General features: G+C 36.5%; 1 protein-coding gene across 9 annotated transcripts in view; it reads right to left on the bottom strand.

Annotated features, from left to right (window-relative positions):
* ZBTB20 (zinc finger and BTB domain containing 20) overlaps positions 1 to 23,073 on the bottom strand; it is an 825,027-nt gene that overhangs the window by 359,399 nt on the left and 442,555 nt on the right. For 8 of the 9 annotated variants that reach the window (XM_082624273.1, XM_082624270.1, XM_082624272.1 and 5 more), the window contains one exon: positions 15,250 to 15,297. The exons of the other annotated variant lie outside the window; for it this stretch is intronic. The gene's annotated coding sequence lies outside the window, so the exon portion shown is untranslated. The remainder of the gene's footprint in view (positions 1 to 15,249; positions 15,298 to 23,073) is intronic. 9 annotated transcript variants of the gene reach the window in all.

The following is a 23,073-nucleotide window of genomic DNA, read 5'->3' as shown; positions in this document are numbered from 1 at the left end:
CCTAGGTACCACTGTAATAACATGTATTAACTCATTAACTCTTCATAACAATTCTATGGGGTAATATATTTATTTATAATATTATAAGTAATATAATATTTATACCAGTATCTAAAATTTAGTGAGCACTTACTATCTGTCAGGAACTCTGCCAAGTGCATTATGGCATTATCTCATGCAATTCTCCCCAATCCTCTGAACTAGGCACTTTCAAAATCTCCACTTTACACAGGAGGAAACTGAGGCTCACAGAGGTCACACAGCTAACTGTTCAAGAATGTGAACCTCTAACCATAGCCCTATACTACCTGCTAAAGAATGAATGTAAGGTAGGTATTCAATAAATATTTGGTCCTGATGATGAATCGACTATATTCTTAATTATTTCTGTTGCCAGAAAACTGTGCTTAAAGCAAACTAGTGTGGCCTAGCCAATATCATTCATTCATTAGTTAACTATTAAAAAGAGATTACTGTGTGCTAGGTACATGGCAAATACCGGCAATAAAAAGAAAATACTACGGATCTAAAATTTTCTCATCAAAAGCAATTAAGGATTTAATATAATTTCACTTACCATCATTTCTATGTCAACTCATAAAAAAATCAAACTTCTTCCTCTCTCCCTTTCCCTCCCTGCCCACTCTTTCTTATTCCTTCTTTTAAACCCAAGTTTCATGGTATTAAATTTATAAAGATTTTTGCCAATAAGAAGCTTATATGTCAAGGCAAGGAACCATTTTAATTATATTTACTCTTCATTTTGAGAATATTTCTTTTTCATATCTGACAAAGACTTTTGAAGTGACTAAAGAAAGGCAAAGCAACCTGATTTTAAAAAAAAAATTCTTTCATGTACAATCTTTTTTCTGTAATAGTCTCATAATAGCTTCGAAATTTTAAAAGAAGGTTTTAGCTGTTTCTGTTCTTTTCAAATTGGAAAAATTTGATTTTTTCTTCACATGTTTAGATAACCTTTAAAATCAACAAACAAGAAATAAGAACATATTCAATTTTAGAAATACACTCTTCATTGGTGCCTTGGCATCATCAACTAATATCAGCATCACTCTGAAAACTGTGTTTCTATTCTTTTTTTAAAAAAGAGTTAAAAAATGCACCCACAGAACTCACACAAAACCAAGCCTACTATCTTAAGGGGAGAAAAAGTTTAAGGGCAATGGGAGACCATAACTATTGCTATTAACAAACTCTCCAATCAGCTAGCAGATTTTGTCAACATTTCCTTCATCTCCACACTGAAGGTATTTCATTTTGTCTGTGAATTAAAAAAAAAAATCTATTTAAGGGTTTAGGTGGATAATTCTAAAGTCAGTAGTCTTCAGGTTTACTTTGCAGAATCATTATTTCTTATGTATGACTTTAAGTTGTACTGAGTTTATAATAAAAGCCTCCTGAAATTCTGTCACTAAATGGCTCAATTATGCAGAATTATTTAAAGTGTTATGCCAAAGAAGAACATTTTATACTTATCTAGAGTGCATACACATAAGAATGACCTTAGGAAGTTAGTTTAATTCATTAATTCATTAAAGGTACATTTATTGTGTATCTGCTATGTGCTAGGCATTATGATGGACAATAAAAATACAAAGAGCAATCAAATTGATCTGAAAAATAGTAGGGGCATATAGATGCTGCTGGTGAGAACAGAGATGAGCTAATAAAGTGATTATAATCATAGCTTCCATGAGCTGAGGGCCTATCACATATCGAGGGAATGTACTAGGGCTTTATATGAAGCACTTCACACCAACGCTGCAGGACAGGTATAATAATCTTCTCACAGATAAGAAACCAAATGGTTGATGGATTATAAAGGACTTTGTAATGACATACAACAAAGTTTAGATTTTATTTTATATGTAATGAGGAAACATTTTCAAGGTGAGGAATGATAGGATTGAAGTTTTGTTTTAGAAAGACAACTTTGGTGTTGCGTTCATTTTCATATACTACCACTTTCCCTGGCTAAAATGTCCACCACACAAAGATGATATTTTGGGTGGAACTGTGTGATTCTCTAACTAATCCAGAGTTTATCACCAATAGAGCCCCGTATGAATTAAGTACTACATGGTTTCTGGAAAACATAGATTGGATATCACTGTTCTTTAATTTTTAAAAAGTCACCTTTAATGATTCCCATTAATTAACCAATAGAACTCCATTCTGAGACATTCACGATCTGCTCCTGAAAATTGAACAGCCTTGTCTCCCACTAAATTCCTAATGCCCTGAAGTCTTGCCACATTAGTCTCGTCACTGTTTCTGAAAACACTAGATTCTATCATGGCTTCCCACCCCAGTTCTCCTGATGTTCCATCAACTTAGATTGCCTTATTCTTTTTTTCTATCAGGTGAAAACCTCACTCATTCTCCAACATCAACTTTCCAAAATTTTCCCTCTCAATCATCTTAGATCAACCACTCTTTCTGGTTTCCTTCAGCACTTTGTCTGTCCTTCTACAATAGCACCTTTTCATTCTGCTTTATATTGAAGCTATTTGTTTCTAAGTCTCTCTTCCTCTAGAATAAATTTGGTAAACAGCCTGAGAGTATTGGTCCTGAATCTTTCATCCAAGTTTTACAAACAAATAAGGAAAAGAAGCAAAGTGTATTGTATACTTGGCCAAGTAATGATGTCCAAACGCTGCACTGCCATAACCAATGTTCAGTAACTGACTGGTGAATGAGATAGAGTCATTCATTCAGTCATTTACTCACTTTTTCATTCATTTCAACAATTCTATATGTTCATATTTAGTAGAAACTAAAGACTGCTTTATAAAAATTTTTCTGTTCATTTGAATAAAAATCTTTTACAAATCAACAGACTAAGAAAAAAATCCATTGTAATTACTACTATTGAATCAAACAATGGGACATTTGAAGAGTACATACCATGTTAGAGGCAGGAAAACTTGTGATAAATTGAGAATTGTACCAGCTCACCATTTCATATCACTGCCTCCATACAGCCTATAGATATTTACTGACTGTGTCAGACTAATGTGTGAGTGCCTGTGGCACTGGCAGAAATATATGAATTACCTGCCCAGAGATACTAATAGATACATATAGATGTTAAAACAAACAAAACAATTTTATAGTACCACAAGGGAGAAAAGACTAACATTTACAAAACTGTTTATTGTCCATGAAAGACTGTAGACTCCAAACATATTATCTCATTTAAATCCTGATAAAAACACTAAGATGGCTAATGTTCACACATTTTAAATAAAAACATAACTGAGTATGAGAATCTTAATCAAATTCCCAGAGGCCACAATATTAGGAGGCTGGAGAGCCAGAATTAAAAAGCATAGAGGCCTTAGACTTTTCCATTTATATTACATTACTTCTTCTTAGGATCTACTTCTAAACCAAAGAAGTTGAAATCAATGTGGATATATATTTTAATAGAAGGGTTCACAGAAGAGTGGGATTTTAATGTAGGCATCAAAATATAGAAATTAATAGGTAATATTTATTGAGAACTTACTACTGTTCTGAACATTCTGGATATATTCACTCATTTAACACTTACAGCAATTTTTTGGAGGTAAGTAACATTATTATTATTACTGTTATAACTGTGCAGTATGGAAACTGAGCCAAAGAGAAGATAATAAACTTTCCCTCAAAGTCACAAAGCTGGTAGGTGTTGTATAGACTTCCTTGTCTATAGCCCACAGAATTTAACTATCATGCTATACTGCCTTATTAGTCTGTAAGGGTATTTAATGTGATGGCTTGAATAAAGTTCCAAGCATGGGGCTATTGACACCACATTGGAAATTAGCACTTCTACATATGAATTTTGGGGGGACACAAACATTCAGTCCATAACACTAGCACTTCCCAAACTTTTTCATGTCATGGCACACATAGAAAGGGGTAATATTTGTCTTGCTTGCTTGCTGGGATAAACTGGGAGTGATTTGGAGCCTTAGAGGAGGCTTTGCTGGGCTAGATATGACTAACCCTTGGAGCTCCAGTTGCCACTAGGCCTCCCTGAGGGGATCAATAACCATTCTACAAAGTCTGGCAAACTACACACTGTACCAAACCACAAACTCTTCAGAACACAAACAGCATCAGCCATTATAATCACTGTCTCAGAGCCTCCTTTTGGATCTTTCACAATTGAGCTGATATTTTTCTAGAAAACAACATTAGTGTAGAAAGGGGTTTCCTAGGAGGGTGATCAATAATCACTGGAGAAGAGATGAGGATATTTAGAAAACTGCTGCAAGGCATAGTACAAATTCCAAATAAGTCCACTTTGGAAAAGAGCAGATCAGATAGTTGACTTTTCTTGAAGGGAATGTTTCTAAATATTTATAATTTTACAGTTCTCTGGGTGTCAGCAAGAATGTTGAGAAAGTAAATGGAAATCACCATTTCTTCCTGAAACAGATACTTTTTTTTTCTGGACAGATCCAGTAATCATCAATAGTTTAATCTTCCTAGAATAAAAGTTGAAGAAATTTCCTAAAAGTGGGGAAGAAAATCTTTTTTTTTCCTCAGAGGAGTACAGCTAACATGCAACATCAGGTGTTTTTGTACTCACATGGGGCCAAAATAAACTATGTGGGAAATTAAGATCCCTTTTCCTGAAGTGTCCTTCTTCTTCAGTCCAGAGTGGGACATTGGTTAAAAAGAAGGAGGCTTGTGGTGTTAGGGTGATCATCTTGGTCACCGCACCCTGGACATAACTTTAAAATTTCATGTCTTGGACACTGAGATGCAGCAAGAGAGTTTTGAACTTTCTATCTCATTGTTATTTGTGTTCTGGTGCTTCATTAATCGCTCTTACAGAACGTAGACTCTTCCCTGGTGCCAATTATAGACATAGAGGACCTTACATTTCTATCTAGAAAACAGCTATCAACAGGACATCACCATGTCTCATCTCAGACTAGACTCACATAATCACAGCAATAAATACCCCAAAACAAGAGTCATTAAAAAGTCTGTTGAATTTGATCAGATACTTCAGTATCTGCCACTATTCCTACAGTATGACTCTGAAGTACTCAACTATATTTTCCCCACCTTGATGTACAGGAAAGATGATATTTAGATTCTAACACATTCTCATGGATTTACCTAGGGTTATTTGCAATTTCTAGAGTACAAACTAAAACATAACCCATTTTTCTCCCCCTTAATAAAGCATATTAGAAAACACAGGTGTATAACTTTATTATAGGGACAGTCTTGTGTTTGTTTTGATTTTTAAAAGAATAAGTCACATACTTCAGAAATTTATTAATAGCAACAAATTTGTTGTAACGTATCTCACATGATTGAAACACACCAGTATTTCTTATTACTGGAAATAAAAATCCCTGTGCAGATTATGTATCTCATCCAACAAACATTAATTGAGTACCTACTATGTGTCAGGGCAGTGCTAGATATAGGAGACCACAGATGAATAAACAATGTTTCTCCCTCCAAATGTTACAGTCTATTGATGTGAGCAACCGGGCTTCTATCTAGCTTTGGGAACGGGGCTATGAATGGGCAATAGCTCATTGTGGGTAGTAGACAGCAGAGAAGCAGATGCTGTGAACTGACTGATTAAAACAAACAAGAAGTCTTCTGACTACCTGACTCATTTTGGGTTCCATCCAAAGAAGAGACTGAGACAGGGACTTGGTGCAGATAGTAATTGGGAAGGAGACCTCAGAAGGCAGTAGTGAAGGAGTGATAAGAGTGAGTCAGGGAGGAGGACTGGCAATAATAAGGATATGTCAAACAGGCCAACAGCAGTACAATTCCACAGAATCTCTGAGATACATATATAATGCCTCCAGTGGTGTCCCTCTGAAGGAAATGGAGGCTGGAACATTTCTTTTCCAGCCCTGTTCCTCCTTTGGTTGACAGTTGCCCCCACAAGGAATTAGCTGCCATTCTAGTTCCCCAATCCAGTGTAGATTTATTGAGCTCTTCCAGCATTGGAAAAGGCCCTGGGGCAGAACATGGAAGACCACCACAGGGGCCGAGTCTGGGATAACACTGAACTGCTTCAGTGTGGCTGGAATTACAGGTGAGCTGAGGGATATGTCCCACATACCGGCTAAAGCAGACTATAAAGACGTCTGGGGGTGGAGCATAGACACCGAGCAATCTGATCTAGCACAACCTGATCTAAAGGATGGTCTGGTGAAAGGTTAGACTGACATCTTTTTAGTAAATTATATTCCACGTAAAGTGTCTCTGACTCCTGCAAGAAGTCAAACTTTGGGATAGTAAATCCTGACACTGCCCAGCTTAGAAACAGAAAAATGATGATTTGCTAATCGGCTTACCTGATTCTCTGGATATGATGTCAAGATGAGACTCTTAGCAGTTCTTATGAAAATCCTGACACTCATTCACCAATTACCCTCCAGGAGTTGATATATGTCGATCTCCCTGTGTTTCAGGAGAGAAAACTTTGAAATGCTTTAGGGAGCTTTTCCAAAAATGGTGATGCATTTTTGCATCACTTTGTCATGACTGGTCCTACTGAAAATTGCCTGACATTCTGAATTCATGGCAATGTTATCTGTGTTGTTGTAGTTGGTTTGCATTTTTTGTTGTTGTTGTTCTGTATTAAAATAGAGGAGAAATAAGAAAAGGTGACGGGTTGCATCTAAATGTATTAAGCTTGAAGGCTTTCAACATAAATGAGAAGATTTATAGAAAATTAAGACCTTTAAGCTTCTATAAACATTTCATCATTGCTGACAATATCTACTTTCGTTAACTCTGCCCAAGCAGTTCCTGTGTTGCTGTAAGGCTGAAGTGAGTTTATTTTGCAATTTAGCAAGCAGCATAGGAGCTTTCTGGAGAATTTTGGTTTGGGGGCCCAGATCATAAGGTTAAACAATAGATATTTTATGGTTACAGGAGAAGAATTTATAGGCCCTTCATTCTTCTATTATAATGTATCACGGATATGATTGTATTCCTAATCTCTAGAAAATGTGGTGGACGGGTACATTATGGACTCTTATATGAACATATGTAGCGTCCCTTTGACCACAAGTGGGCAAGTCTTTAAAAAAGTTCTGGGAGAAATAAAAGAGCCCCAGGGACCATTTAGGCTCTGTCGGTGAGTTCCATTCTGAGACATCAAATCCAGTTGCACAGAAATCAAATGTCAATATTTACAAAGCTCTTTCCATCTCATATCCACTTCCTTTTCATTTTATGCTTTTTCTTCCCCTTTTCTTTCCTCCCTTTTCCTTGATCCTCTTCTTCACTCTTTATTCCATTTGCTCTTATTTTCCCCAGGCCCAGTAGTCAGTCCACAGTCTGTGAATCCTGAAAGAGGCTACAGTGATGGAAAAGAAAAGGCCCCAAACAAAGCCATCGACGTCTAAGACAGGGAGCTCTGGAGGGTGATGGATGGTGATTGGGGCCAAGCCTGAGGATGAGAGTGCTCAGGGCTCTGAGGCTCTTAACCCACCCAGCAAGCCATTAGGCTTCTGCAGGCCTGATGGCTGTATCAAGCCTCGTGATTTCAAAACTCTTCTGCACTGACAAGGACTTGCTAATTTCAAACTTTCTAACCAATTACAATCACAAGGAACTGTGGACAATGATCAGTGAGCAAAGTGAAAGTGCTGGGGTGGAGGGGCCCTCATAGGTTTCACTCTGCTGGTAACATGCAGCTGGGACTCTGCTCAGTGAGTAAGTAAAAACACAGTACAAAATACAAACGTGCTCAGTGGGTCCCTCTGGCTGTCTTGTTCCCAGTAGTGGGGTATGTAGGAAACTTGTCCTGCATTTAGCCCATTAATTTCTGATGGTGTTAATTAAAAACTTTTGATGCTGATTTGAATGGAAAATACCTCAGTGTTTTCTTTATTGAAACACCAAGTTCCAAGTCTTAGACTATTAGGTTAAGCTCTGTCATCAGTGAGACCAACATAAATGCTTTTCATACCATCTGCTTTGACTAATAGTAATAGTAATAATAATAATAATAATAATAATAATAAATGAAAAAGAAGAGAAACTTTATATTGAAACCCCCTTATTTTAACCTGTTTTTTTTTTTAAAGGACTAAACTGAAAATCTGGGTCCCTGAATGTAGAACATATGATTCAAAAAAATCTTTTTTCAAATCCTTATAGAACATTCAAATCACCCAATGTTCCAGGACCTGAATTTTTTATATTTTCAAATGGGGAAAGCTGCTTAAAATAAGTGAATCAGCTGCTAAGTGATTTCTCTCTGTCTCTTCCCCTACTCTCCCTTTCAAAACGCTGAAAAAATGCTTAAAATGGTATATGAAATTGATATGTGCTGCTTAAGAAGCTTAATATAATTACTGAGGATGCAGAGTTCCTATTTAAAAACAAGATAGGTGAGGGCAATAGAAACTGAGTTGTGAGTATTCATCCCTTATGAGGTGTGGGGAATGCTTCCAAATGTTTAATCCACTGAGCAAGGTAAGGGGTGCACAATAGTTATTCACAGATTTCTCTGTCCTCCCGGAAACCTAGAGATACCTGGGAAATCCAGAGAGCAATGCAAGGGGATAGTGTGACAGATGTTGTGCAAGAAGCGAGCAAATAAAGAGTCCATCTCTGCAATCCAACACTTTTGTGAAGTACTAAGCACATCACCAAAACATCCTGATTGGTTTCTAAGACTCTTCTCCAATTTTATTTTTTAATCATATTTCCTCTTACACAAGGGCCTGAAGCTTTGGAGGTCTAGTCTGAGAGGCCCCATGAATGTCCTCTCACAAATGACAGCTTTTCTTTTTCTCTTTTGTGTTTTCATATACCTAACTATCATTTTCCATCTCCTAACCTGTTTATTCACACTGTTTGCAATATTATCTGAATCCTTAAAAGACCACACGACTTTCTTTTTTTACTCTGAAGCTCTTCATCACTCTTGTTCTTATTTTGATCTACAGATCTCTAAAGAGGATGAAGTTCTCCATAAAGGCTAAGCACTTTGGCAGATCTCCTTTCCTTCCCTCCCTAACCACAGGCTGCATTGACCTCACCCTCTTGGAAAAGTTTGCAGAATTGGCCTCCCAGCCTGATGGGACATGATAATGATCCTTCAACAACAACAAAGACGACAATGACAACAATAACAGAAAACACACACTGTAAAGCATGAAGCAGGTGAGGGGAATATGTAGGGCAATAGAACTAAAACTCTAAAAGAGAAATAGGCCTGAGCGAACCACAATATGAACCTATTTGTTCACAAAATTTATGATGTTGCCCCCAGAGAAAATTGATAGGTGATATTGTCTATAAAGAACTAGTAAATGTAAATTAATAGATACGTAGCAAATGAGTGCATTTAATGATGATTTCCAGCTGAAATTATTTTTTTTTCCTAGAGACCAAGTTTTCATTAAACTTAATCCTTACTCTCTTCCCTCTCCAGCAGCAGAAACATCTGGTCAGTTTTAGATTCCCCTTGGATTTCCAACTTCAAAGGGAATTATAAAGAATAACAAATTCATGTACCGGCACCAAAAAAAAATTAGAGCAGCAGGAGAGAATGGTAAAATTGTCCTTATTTGACTGCTAGTGACAGGCGCCACAGGCAGAGCTACGAGGAAAGACAAAGGCAAGATCACCAGTTGACAACCCGAGTTCCTGGAAAGGAATGAATCTTTGGCTAGATACAAATATGCACAGGGCCCTTACAAACTATAAGGAGCTTTCTCCTTGCTTACGTGAAAAATAAATAAATAAAGTATAAGGAGTAAGAAGGTAAAGAAAAAAAAAAGAAATGGGTTCACATGTACCTGTCACATAGCGAGCATTAACAAAGTTTGTTGAAAGGGTGATCTGGAAAGAATCTTAAAGATTCACTTAACATATGGGTTTTTTATTTAATTTGCAGAAAATGGTGTGAGTTCTGATTCTACAAAGGGCTGGATAAGCCATCCCAGAAATAACTCAGGCTCCTAAGAATCTACTAGACCTATCATGTCCTCATAGAAGATTAGACCTCCAAGTCTCAAAAGTAGTCTGTTTCTTCCTTGCTCTGGATCCTTATCAAAGGATGGCTGGAATTCAAAGTCCTACCAGAGTGGAGGAATAGAGTTTGAATGAACTATTGATATGTGTAGCTGTGCCAAAGTTGTGCTTGACATCACTTTATAGAACTGGATTTACCTTTCTCCTTTGTCATTTTCCTACCAAAACTGAAACACAGTTCTTAGAGTGCAGGTCTTGATGTAATCAAACATTAGAAAATGAGAACAGTTAAAGAAAGTACAATTTTGTCATTGTAATTACCTCTTACAAATAGACTTTCCTCTTTCCTGTTTTATGTGCAATGCATGCAGCAACAAAAATAAAAATGCAGATATGATTAGCCAATAAACTTGTTTGTGGACAAAGAGAGAGAAAGAGTTAAGGGTTAAAATGTCTTTAAATAAGTAATGATAAAGGTCTTTAAACTTAGCATTCAGAGGTTACAGATCCCCACACCACAACTACATTAGGTTGATTCGCAGAATGGCCATCAGAAACTTAGAAAGCAAATTGCTTTTGATAAAAAAGTATACATCAATGGCACCTTAAGAATATTTTATAGAGTAGGATAGAACAAATAAAACCAATTTTCTATGGAGCCCAGCACGGTTTGCTAATGCATCAGTCCCCCCCAAAGCAGACCATCTCCAAAGGAAATTCTTTATATCACAGGCTTTGAGTAATCGCTAGTGAAGGGTGAAAAAACGGAGACTTCTCAGCATTTCCAATGTGAAAGGACTGAGCTGGCTACAAAATCATTTCCTTGAATATCTTTGCCTTGAGTGGAGTTTTCATCCTTCTCTCACCACTCCAGGTAAAGCAGAATCGCCAAAGTTATCTCAGTAAAAGAATGCCGTAATTCCCATCCTTATGTTAATTGTGCATGATGGTGTGTTACGTGTCTAATAAAGTTTATCCAGAAAATATGCCAACTTCTTGAAACATAGGTCTGATGACATGAACAAAACATTTTTTTTTTCTTTTGTAACTATCTGTATTTAAGTCTAAAATGAAAGTCCTGGCTTGATGGGGGATTTTCAAAGGATTTCCTGCCCTATCTAAGCAGAATCATCCAACCATGATTATGAACTAAACTAGAGGGAAGGAGGTAGAGGATATGGAATACTACTTTATTCCAAGAAGTGCTGTTTTATAGCAAATGTAACAGTTGAACAAACACCAGAGCCAAAGGCCAAGCATAAGAAAATGCCACACATATACACCAAGAAGTGAACACGATCATTAATCATAGTAGTAGTAGTAGTAGTAATAATAATAATAATAATAGCTGTTGTTGTGATGAGACATTTAAGGTTCACTTGGGCATAATCAATAATACTTTAGTTAGAAAGAACTATTGGTAAACTTACTCTTCTCTATAAAAGTCACTTTATATTCTAGGTTTATATGACATGAGCCACATAATCCAACACCACATGTAAGAAGAGGATGCAGGAAAAAGTGAAGACTTACACCTTTATTTCAGTTGTTGTGTTGTCAGCATCAATCTTAAAATAATGATGAAAAGGTTAACTGTTTTAAAATATGGGTATTATGGGTTATGGTAAAATATCCTTGCAGCTTTAAAATAGTATAGTAGCTAGCTCTTACCTATCTTTACTTGGAATGCCTGCTTCAATGCCAAGCTGTCAGATACATTCCTGACCTTTTGAGGACATTTTAACGATGGCAATGCCAGGCCAGGATAAAGAGAAATAGAAATGATCAGAAGACTGAGGGGAAAAAAAATGAGATGGAAAGAAAAAAATAGTTTGTACTGTTTACACCATCCAGTCTGGCAATTTTTACAGATGCTTTCTGTTTGCTTGGGATAGTTTATTGCTTATGTTATTTCTTTTCTTTCTTTCTTTTCCATGTGCTTTCCTCCACCAACTTTGTTTGAAAATATTTTGTATGTGTCCATACTGTAAACTCTCATATTTTTCTAGAAATTTAGTGCAGTGGGGAAGCTCTTTTTTTTTCCTTCCCCAAGGGTTAGGCACATCAATATTCTAGCTACTCACTTTCGAGGCCAATGGAAAATGTGCTCTTAAGATTAAATAGACGTGAGTAACACATAAATCCAGTTTATACTGATGCAGGACGTTACGCAGTTACTCACATCCTGAATCTCTGACGAGTGGAACACACCTGTTGGAACAGTCACTGACCTGCAGGTCAAAGACAGCCAGGAAGGATAAAACCTTCACTACTGGTCTTCTGCAGACAACCTACTTGCATGAAGCATTCCTCCTTGTGGCTCTGGGTATAAATGAGGTGGTCTAGCCATGGGAAACTGACTCACAGAAGGTTCTTTATATAGTCTCAGGATAAACTGCGTAACACACACAGGCACACAGGCAGTGAGTGCCCTTTGTTCTGCAAGGCACCATCTCCCTCCACACCCACCTCCCCAAACAGTGTTATTCTGAAAAATTATTCAGACTATTAATGGATAATTCCTCCCTTTTCAGACTTCCTAAGTACCTCCTTAAGAAGAAACCTTCCGTTTCTGCCAATAAATCTTAAAAAACTATAAACATTTAAATCCAGTGTTACATTTGGTTTAAGTATTTTCACCATATTTATCTAGGATGGGTTGGCTGCAGCCATGCTGGACTTCTGAGTAGTTAGAAGGTTATGTTTTCCTTTCACCTCAAATATGGAATTGTATATAACACAGCATATATCCAATAATGAGTATAATTAATGCTGCATCAATCTGGCATGGAAATTATCATCCTAAGTTTGAGTCAAGTAAAAAAAAATACCAAAAAAAAAAAAATTCATCCAAGAAACCTAGCCAAATCTGTAAAATGTCTCTCTAGTCAACCAAATTGTCCTTTGGCTTACAGATGTGCCTAAGAATGTTATGAAACACACTGATGAGATTTTATGATCAATTGTTACATTTTAGAAAATGTGATGACAGCACACTCAGAAGAAAACTACTCCTTTACACAATGATTAGAACTATTCATCTGAATGTTTTTAACATTAAAATGTAAAAAGTTCTGATGGGCCTGAAATATTGATGGACTAAAATGCTATAATGACTGGGGTTTGTTTCAGAATAACATGGTGGTAGCACGGGAAAACAATAGACCATGAGTTAATCACTGTGCAAGCTGGGTTATGGGTACATGGGGGTTCATTGTAGTGATCTGCCTACATTCATGTATTTTAAATTTTTCATAATAAAAATTTTAAAAATTTATACTGATTTGAACTTTCATTCATTTACTCATTATTTACTGACTGATTCATTTACTTTTTATATGTAAGATTATGGAAACAAAAAGTTAAAAAAAATACTCTTCTTGGACATTTAGGTTAAGTAAGTTATTCCTCTTCAGAAATAGTATATATTTATTTAAAATGATGTTTATAAGGACTATGTAATTAAATGTAGAATTCTGAGGTTAAATTTTGAAAGCAGGACATAAAATTATATGGAAAGTATGATTACAGCATGTTTTAAAAAATATATCCTCAGGGGAAAATGAGCGTAAAGAAATATATCAAATGGTTATTAATGGTTGGATTTAAATTACAGAAATAATTACTTTAATTTTTCTTCATTTTACTCCAATGTGTTTTTCCAAATTATTTTTAATAAGCATGTATCATTTTTAAATGAAAATAAATATTTATTCATTAGTGGATAAGATGTGCTCTCCTTTCCCAAGGAGCTTTTTATTTACTAAAACAGAGAAACTACAAACACACAGCATTGCCCTGATAGTTTAAATCTTCATACCTAGAAGTGAAATACACCCACAGGAAAAGAAATGTCAATACAGATTTTATCTGATCATAGAAACATAAAGAGCTTTCTGTGTGTTGGATAGAAATAGGGGAGGAACTGGCTTCTTTGCAAGCCAGAAAGAGTGTGAAATTCAGGCCATTTTGTGATGAGATCATTTCGCAATGAATGCAGGGAATGACAAATAAAAATTACCAAATGAGCCTGTCCCTTGAGTTCTTAACATTCTCACTCTTTCTTTTGGGGCAGTATAACGAGTAAAGCTTGGGAGTGGGAGTAGTGAGTTACAATCTAAAGGCTTGTGCCCTTCGCTGGCAAGATGGGTACATTCAGAAAGACAGATAGACGTACAACAGAATTAGAAACAAAAATACAGTAGACAACTGTGGATTATGTGTAATGGATATGAAAAGTCTCTGCTAGAAAGCTATCTTTATTACCCCAAGAGATTACTTTCCTCATTTTATGCAAATTCATATAAAGTGAAGTCAAGAGTTTAGCTGCTAAAAGTTTGGATGAATATGATGCTCATGACTAAATAGGCCTGGCTAGAGCAAGGGAGAATATATTCAGATGCCAGGTAAGTCACCCCTTTACTCCTCCCCTCTCTGGTATATCTGCCAGTGCATTTCTATGCAGGCCAATCTCTAGCAAACTCAACTCTTTCAAGCTCTGACTTGATGATGTTCTACCAATATACCCTCAGTCCTGACCTGCACTCTCCTCCCAGCCACTGAACTCTCAAGAATTCTAGAAACTTCGAATTTTGAAACTTTACCAATTCTCACTAAAAGACACATAGACCTCAAAGTTTCAAACCTAGGCTAGCTTGAAGCCCTGGTGTTGGTCCTCTTACTTAATTGGTAATGTTGGTGGTAGTGGTGAGGGTTGTCCACGTCCCCTTTGTTTGTGCATACACACAAGAGCAGTCATGTCTGATTTTAAGACTGATCCACATGAAGTAAATGCACCTCAAATGTGTAGCATATCATCGAATAATAACATGTAGTTCAAAGCATCACAGAATATGTTTGGAGGGTTTTGTTTGCATAATGCCAAAACATCCAGTGTTCCACATGGAAACATCAGTGCCCAACTTCACCAAATCACCTTCTCTGTCCACTCAGGTGTCCTCTGAATACTTCTACCCCAGCGTAGCAAAATCACTGTAAACCATTTGTTGAACTCTGTGACAACAGGTTCTCAAGATCATGTTTCTTATCATTCTAAATGATGGTATTTCAAATGAACAAATAGGATATGAAATAGGTACCCTTCACCAATGTCAAAATACGTTCTGTTCAAATTTAGTACTTGAGGTGGTGGACTCACCACAGCTTTAGGTTTAAGTCTTTCTGAGGTTGGGAGAAATATACTTGGCTTCTTTGTACCTCAGTATTTTGGACTGCCATTTAGAGATGATGAAAGTTGCTTACCAGATGGCAACGTCACGAGGAAAATCCAGTTAGTGATGGTGAAACATTCTGAAATGAAAAGAGCACCGTTGCTGCTAGGTATTTAATAAATCTATGACAATCATAGAAAATAACCCCATTTACTTTTCACTCAGGCCACTGACACACTGATACTATATAAAAAGTAAAGGATGCTCCCCTTTGGGAATGAAAATACAACTGTGCCCTGAGAAAGTGCTTTTGTAGCTGCCTGTGTGCTTAACTTTAAGGCTCTAACCAGTTGCAACCAGTTGTGAATGACTTGCTGCCTATTTCTGTAATTCACTGTAACTTGTGTTGAGAAAGTTATGTTTTATGGTTAATTATCTGTGGTCTGTTTAAAAAAATAAATCAAACTATTGTGAACCACCAGGATTTGCAGCTCCATTTGAACTTTACTGTACTTTTGATTAAACATTTTGTAAATAAAAACAAACTGGTTTCTCCTTGTTTGGGGTTGTTTGTTACTTGTGTTCTGGATATAAATATTGTGGCAATAGTGGTAGAACAAGCTATGGATTATTTACCCCTGGTTTCATGAGTTGTGAGTTACTGGCCTTATCCTCTTTCATGAGTATAAATAAGCGTATAGTGTTATATTCCAAGTCCTGTAAGACAACCGGAATGAGTGAACTGAAACCTTTCAAAACCAAAACCTTTTATGCTAAGTCACAGAACAACAAAACAAACCCCAAATTAACATTTAAAAAGCTTCTACTGTGGAGCAACAAAATCCCCAAATATTATATAATCTGCATTTTAAAAACTGCTTCCCTAACAAGCAGAAGTCTACCAATAATTCCACACACATGTCTTTTCACTGTTTTTATAATGGAGACGCCATAGGTGGCTTTACCAGAGATCACCTCCCACCCCCAATATCAACACCAGAATGAGGCCTTGAAAATAGCCAGCATAATAACTTAAGCCAAAATTGATTTAGCAAGATCAGGAATTACTGTAGCTAAAAGTAATGAAACAATATATAAAAGAAAAATTCTATATAAAATGTGTCTGCTGTCATCATCCTAGGACCTGTATAAATAAAAGAAGTCTAAAAAATAATTGCCTAGAGAAAATAAGAAAAGCCAAGATTCAAAGGACCCTGTGGCAGAGTGTAAGAGGAGTATATTTGAGACCCAGAATTGTTATATCCCTAACACATTTGCATATGAAACTTAACCAGGATTACCAAAGTACCTTGCTCAAAATTATGGTTTTTAAATGATCCAATGGTCTGTGCAGCACTCACCATTACAAAGGACCTCTAGGAAAGATATAAAATTTCCTTCTAAAGACAGAGACAGGATAATATGGGTTTTCTTATAAAATGGGGTGGTCGCCCCTTGCTGAAGCTTGGAGTGCTGCATCTGGTTTCATCTTACCCCTTTATTACTCACATTGCTTAATTCTTACCTGCATAAGTACTAAGAGGGAACAGCCACCGCAGCTCCCCAAAACATATTCATGAAGCAGATACTATGTGCCAGGCACAACTAGAGTGATTCTTCTTGAAAAGGTAAGTCAGTGACTGAGGTTATTGCAACATTTAAAAATATCTATTGTGCCAATAGAAATGAGAAGCCAGGTTAGAAGAGTTGTGAAGTACTTCTGAAAAATTAGAAAATGTTTAAATTTTCCCCTAGATTCTTGAACACCCTGGGAACAGAAAGTTTGGGCCTGCCAGCCCTTCTTAAACCTGGATGCCATATTGCAGAAGAAAAACTAGAAGTAGGCTACATGTTCTCTGTGACGTGGTCACAACCGAAAAAGGGGGCTGAATAGAATCGGCTGGCATTCACTGGGCATTGAAAGGTCAATTCTGCCCTGAGTATGGTTCAGAGAGTGCAAAAAAACTCACCGAGATGGAGTTGGAAGATATTCTGATAAACTGAGGCAGGAAAAAAGGTCCAAAGATGTTTTACTCAAAGATGTTTTCCTCTACTTCTTTGATAACCAGATGGCTCCAACTATTTTTGACAATCAAGAAAATGCTCCTCTATAGAGGTCTAAGTTTTCTTTTAAATCCAAGCAAACCCATTTGAAAAGCAGGGTATTCTAAATGATTCCCTGTATACAGAACTACACACCAAAGTTAAGTGCTTGGCTACAGATGATTAACCATGTTACAATTACATTATAAAGAAACATTTTACATGGTGCAGAATTCATTTTGATAATCAGGTACACACATACAAAACTGCCTATTGAACCCACACTCAGCTATAACTGAGAAAACCATAATTCAAAAAGATACATGCATCCCAATGTTCAATGCAGCACTATTTACAATAGCCAAGACATGGAAGCAACCTAAACGTCTGTCGACAGATGAATGGATAAAGAAGATATGGTATATTTATACAACGGAATATTACTCAGCCATAAAAAGAATGAAATAATGCCTTTTGCAGCAACACGGATGGACCTAGAGATTATTTTACCAAGTAAAGTAAGCCAGACTGAGAAAGACAAATATACAATATCACTTATATGTAGAATCTAAAAAAAAAAAAAATGATACAGATGAGTTTATATACAAAATAGAAATAGACCCACAGACATATAAAACAAACTTATGGGGCTTCCCTGGTAGCACAGCGTTTAAGAATCCACCTGCCAATGCAGGGGACACAGGTTCGAGCCCTGGTCCGGGAAGATCCCACATGCCGTGGAGTAACTAAGCCCGTGCGCCACAACTACTGAGCCTGTGCTCTAGAGCCTGCACGCCACAACTACTGAAGCTCGTGTGCCACAACTACTGAAGCCCGTGCGCCTAGAGCCCGTGCTCCGCAACAAGAGAAGCCACCGCAATGAGAAGCCCACGCACCGCAACGAAGAGTAGCCCCCACTCACCGCAACTAGAGAAATCTCGCCCACAGCAACGAAGACCTGACACAGCCAAAAATAAATAAATAAAATAAACAAATGTATTAGGGAGAAAAAAGGAGAAATCAAACTTATGGTTACCAAAGGGGAAAAGGGGGGAAGGATACATTAGGAGTTTGGGATTAACATATACACACTACTGTATATAAAATAGATAACCAACAAGGACCTACTGTATAGCACAGGGAACTATACTCAATATTTTTTAATGACCTATAAGGGAAAGAATGTTAAAAAGAATAGATACATATATATATATATATATATAACTGAATCACTTTGCTGTACACGTGAAACTAACACAACATTGTAAATCAACTTATATGCCAATTAAAAAGTTAAAAAAATTTGAAGAGGGACACAGAAAAAATATATGCATGAATATATGTGTGAATATCCTGCTTAAAGACTAGAATATTGTGACCAATTTTCATTATATTCCACAAACATATCTATCTGAGCTATAGATTCTTTCAAGGAAAAAAAAAAGCTGAAAGGAGACATATTTACAAAATACTTTAATAATGTATGCTAGCTTAGTCATTATTCATATTAAGACAACAAAAGATGTCCCCATGTCATCATACATACAGAGATATGACAACCGCAGTGATCTTGATCATTCAGTTGTTACAACACAGAGCCACATATTCAGGCAATGAAACCTGAAAAACCAGACAAAACTCTCCTGGCTTTGATTTTTATCTTTATGCACCAGATTTTTCCATACAAAAGGAATCCCAAATTCAATAGCTAACACATAAGAGAAAGTTAAACAAACTAGGAAATAGCCTGAATCTTTTATAAAAAGTAAGGAAAAACTCACTTCTTACCTTTAGTAAAATTAAATGAACCAATTTCATATGGCCTTACCATCCAGAAGTAAAGTGTGACCTAAAGGAATGATACTGATCCCAAATACATAGAGATGAACCTTAGCAGTTCCTACTCAGATCCATCCTCTCTCCTGCCTACTTTTACCTTTCCTTATTGTATTAAGAACACTCAGACCTACCACCACACTACCTCTCACACATGTGATCTCACTTTCCTCTAGCAGAAACCTCACAATTCCTAATGCTGTGCTCTCTAGCATTTTGTATCCATTTTAAAACCATTTGATAGGCAGAAACTAAAAGGGAAGAACAGACAAACTCCCAAAGCCCTCCAACCTCCCTCATCAGAAAAATGCCCGGTAGCCAGAGGACATCAGTCAGTCAAGTGAAACAAAATATCATAACAGGGAAGGAAGACTGATAAACCTTAGACAAATCTCACTGTGTTCCCATCTGGGAAGGGAGTTACTCCAATGAAAAAGTAGTGGGTGTGGGAAAGAAGCAAAGAGCTACAAAAAGAGAAAGAGGAAAAAAGAATACTTTTATAATATGTTTGAGACTTAAAGGCAGTACAATGAATCCAAAGGTGTTCCAGGGAATAGTGTGAGAGAAAGTTTTAAATGAGAATTCCAGAGACTACAGGTTCGTAAATGAAACTGTTGTTCAAAGGGTGAATTCTATAGGGAGTTTGAATTAAGTGTCTCTGCTGTAGCATCTAGATGTTTTCTCTTTCCTTAAGACTTTGGGGTTTGAATGTACTTTGTCATGAGAAAAAAACAGTAGAGCTTTATACAGCTCCCAAAGTAAAAAGCAAGAGAAAGACAGGGTTTATATAACCAGCTTTTTACATAAATATTACATCAGGATACATTTCAAATGAAAACACACACATACACACACACACAGCTATCTTCCTTATCCTCTCTATTTTAAAATTCACTTCATATTTTAAATGTTGTTGATTTTTCACAAAATAAGTAAAAAAGCATTAAACACCTCAGAATAATTTTAGTCTTATATTACCTGGAAAATTTACCACATCATGGAGGGTCACAAAATCTTGTTTTAAAGCCAGTTAAGACACTGACAATTATGGGATGCTTTGCTGCAGCCCAGGGCAACTAGAAATGGTTGTGAATGTTAGCTAACTCCCTTCTCAACAGTCTGAGAAAAGGGAAAAAAAAGTGTAAGTTTTCCCCATCTGTTATTTCCTTTTTTTTCTTTTTGGCTGTGGAAAAGTAAAATTATGCAAGAGCTTTTGAATGTAAAGGCTGTGTGTGCTTTTTCCCTTTTTGTCTCTGTGTACCGGTTATGTGATGTTGCGTAACTGAGTACAGAGTAGGCGGTTAGCGTTTACTATTGATTTACACTATGCCATCTAATGAATTCAGAACACTAAAAAGAAAGGAGCAGGAGGGGAGGGAGGAAAAAAGAGAAAGAGAAAAACAGGGAGAGAAAAGAGGAGGACCGAACAGAGGGGAGAGAGAAAGAGCTCATTTAGAGAAACAATTCTAATGTCTGGAATAGTTTCATTCTTATTCCCTGTAGCTCTGACTTTCCGTTATTGTTGAGGTCTCAGAAAAACAGATTTGAGCTAGTGACCCCAATATTCCAGTCTTATTCCTAATGAGGATTACTGGCAGGTGAGTGTTTGAAAGTACTAATGTGTCAAATTACTTGAAAGCAATTCCACTAAACTGTCAGACTTCTCCACATGCACCTATTTGTCATTCTCTTGATGCCTTTGGGAATCTGTATCTGTGATAGCCAATGATATGGTCCAACTAGTTTACTTAGTAGCAAATATTATTTGAAAGACACACAGGGATATCATCAGGGCAAAGAGAAATATATTCAATTTTACCCATCTTCTTTAAAAATGCATGAAGAATGCATTTAGAAATCTTTGAATAGATCACTATTTTACTTTGGAAGAAGATATGCCACACATTATTTTGCTAAACAGAACAGCCCAATATAGGACAATGACAGAGAAATGGGCAATGAGAAAAGATTCTAAACTGATGAACATGCTTGTAAAGGAAATTTAAATAATTTCTTATATTGTACTTATGGAGCACACTTAAAATTTAACTTTTGTTCTGGATGACTACAGACATCTCCAGTCCTCTGAGGCTGCCTGGTACTTCCCATGCCATACAATGAGTTCCCAAGGCTGAGGCCAGAAAGTAAGGGTGAAGTTGATTCTCTTGCTAGGCACAGGACCGTCCTGTACCTGAGTGCCCTCCTATGGCTGAGGACAATCACTAAAGTGAGAAAGAGAAATAGAAGTTCTCTTTATTAGCAGCCAGCTAGAGAGCAAGGCAGGGAGCTTGTACCCTTATTGAATCTGCATTTGTAAATGGTGACTAGAAAAAAAATCACAGGAGCTCATCTAAAGGAAAGAACAAGAGTGTGGTGTTTCATTTCTGATCATCCAGTGATCTTCTCTTTTCATCCATTTTAGCTTAGAAAATAATAAACAGATGCCTACTCCATCCATTTTTCAAGGATGCTTTAATGAGGGATGGCCATGTGCATACAGTTTATACCTAGCATCTAGCACAGTGCTTGGTACATTCTCTGTGCTCAGCAATATTTGTTGAAACAGTAAAATGATTATGGGAGAAACATCTCTGTAGGGAAAGCATACTAGAAAAGCCTCAGAAAATATATTCCAATGTCTTACAGGAAATCTTAGGCTGTGCTTCGGCTGTAGACACAAAATAATGACGTAGATAAAGTGTCAAACAGTTATTTGGGGATCAGTTCACTTTAGTTCCATTTATTTGAAAAAAACTTAACAAAATTATAATACTGGTAATATCAGCAAAGTTTTGTGTTCATTTCCACCATCCCTTTGGACTATTTTTCATTTCAGACTTGAGCACAGAAAAGTCCATTTTAATTTCCATGGGCACATTCTAAAGGAAAAGTCATGGGATAGCAACATAATTCATGTTTTAAAAAATACTAGAAGAAGAATATAGCCATTTAGTAATGGGAGAGAATACAGAATTTTGTTGAAGGGCAAGGCAGGTTGAGTTTTGATTAGGTTATGCAAATTTAAATTAATAGAAGGGCAACCAAGAATGTACTGATTTCCATTTTCTTGGTTAAACAGGAGTTTTAAATTTCTGGATTAGAAAGTCAGAAGTGCCACCTTTCAGCTAATTGGAGAATAAGACCTTAAGAGAAAGAATTGAAAGTATAATCTCTCAAAAATTCCAGTTGAAGATTTAACTAAAAGTGTGTTTGGCAATGGTAGCCATAGTACTTTTTATAAAGTGGGGCTACCATCTTGTTAACTCATCCAGGACTAAGCATGCACATATCAGTAAAAACTTCCAAACTTTTTTGTCTTTTTAACTTTGATCATTAGTATAATCTAATCTAATTCAGCAATTTCCTTCAATAAGCATCTGGCAGTAGGTCAACAAGATCATACCATATGCTGTTTCATTTCATGGATTCTTAAAAGTGGATAAGAATGTGCCTGGCCCCCTCATTTTATATGTGAAGATTCTGAAGCTCAGAAGGTAATTTTCTCAGGGGTATATATTCTGAGACAGATCTGGGACTAGTACCTAAAGCTCACAGTTCATTTCTCCAAAGCATAGAATAAGTCAAAGTTGCACAGAGTGAATCTTATTTTAAATGCTATAAAGAGAGATTTCAAAAGATTTTTTATTAAGATTTGGACTGCTTACATAATGTAAAATGTTCACCTCAAAGCTATCTTATACTTAATTTTCCATCTTTAATCTGAGTCTCCCCTTCCTCTTCTTTTTCTTCCTCCTTTTATTCTTTAGATCTTTGGATTGTCTTTTCTACTCTGATTCTCTCATTTATCCTCATATCTAACTTCAAATTCTTCCCTTTTATCACTTTTCATCTGTTTCTCCAACTTGTATTTATTACTCTTCCTCATGAAAATCATTTCTTTTCTGTTCATGTGTTTTGAGATCCTCAGAAATCATAAAGGAAGAACAAGTTTGAATTTAGTACCATACAGTAATCTTTGGTATACAATTTGGTAAGTTTTTTTTAAACTGCAACAAGATACTGACAACCTGAGGGT

This window comes from Mesoplodon mirus, assembly GCF_964341445.2.
Source record: "Mesoplodon mirus genome assembly, chromosome: 6".
Taxonomy (NCBI): domain Eukaryota; kingdom Metazoa; phylum Chordata; class Mammalia; order Artiodactyla; family Ziphiidae; genus Mesoplodon; species Mesoplodon mirus.
The sequence above is the reverse complement of the archived record's forward strand: the minus strand, read 5'-3'. Positions and strand labels throughout refer to the sequence as shown.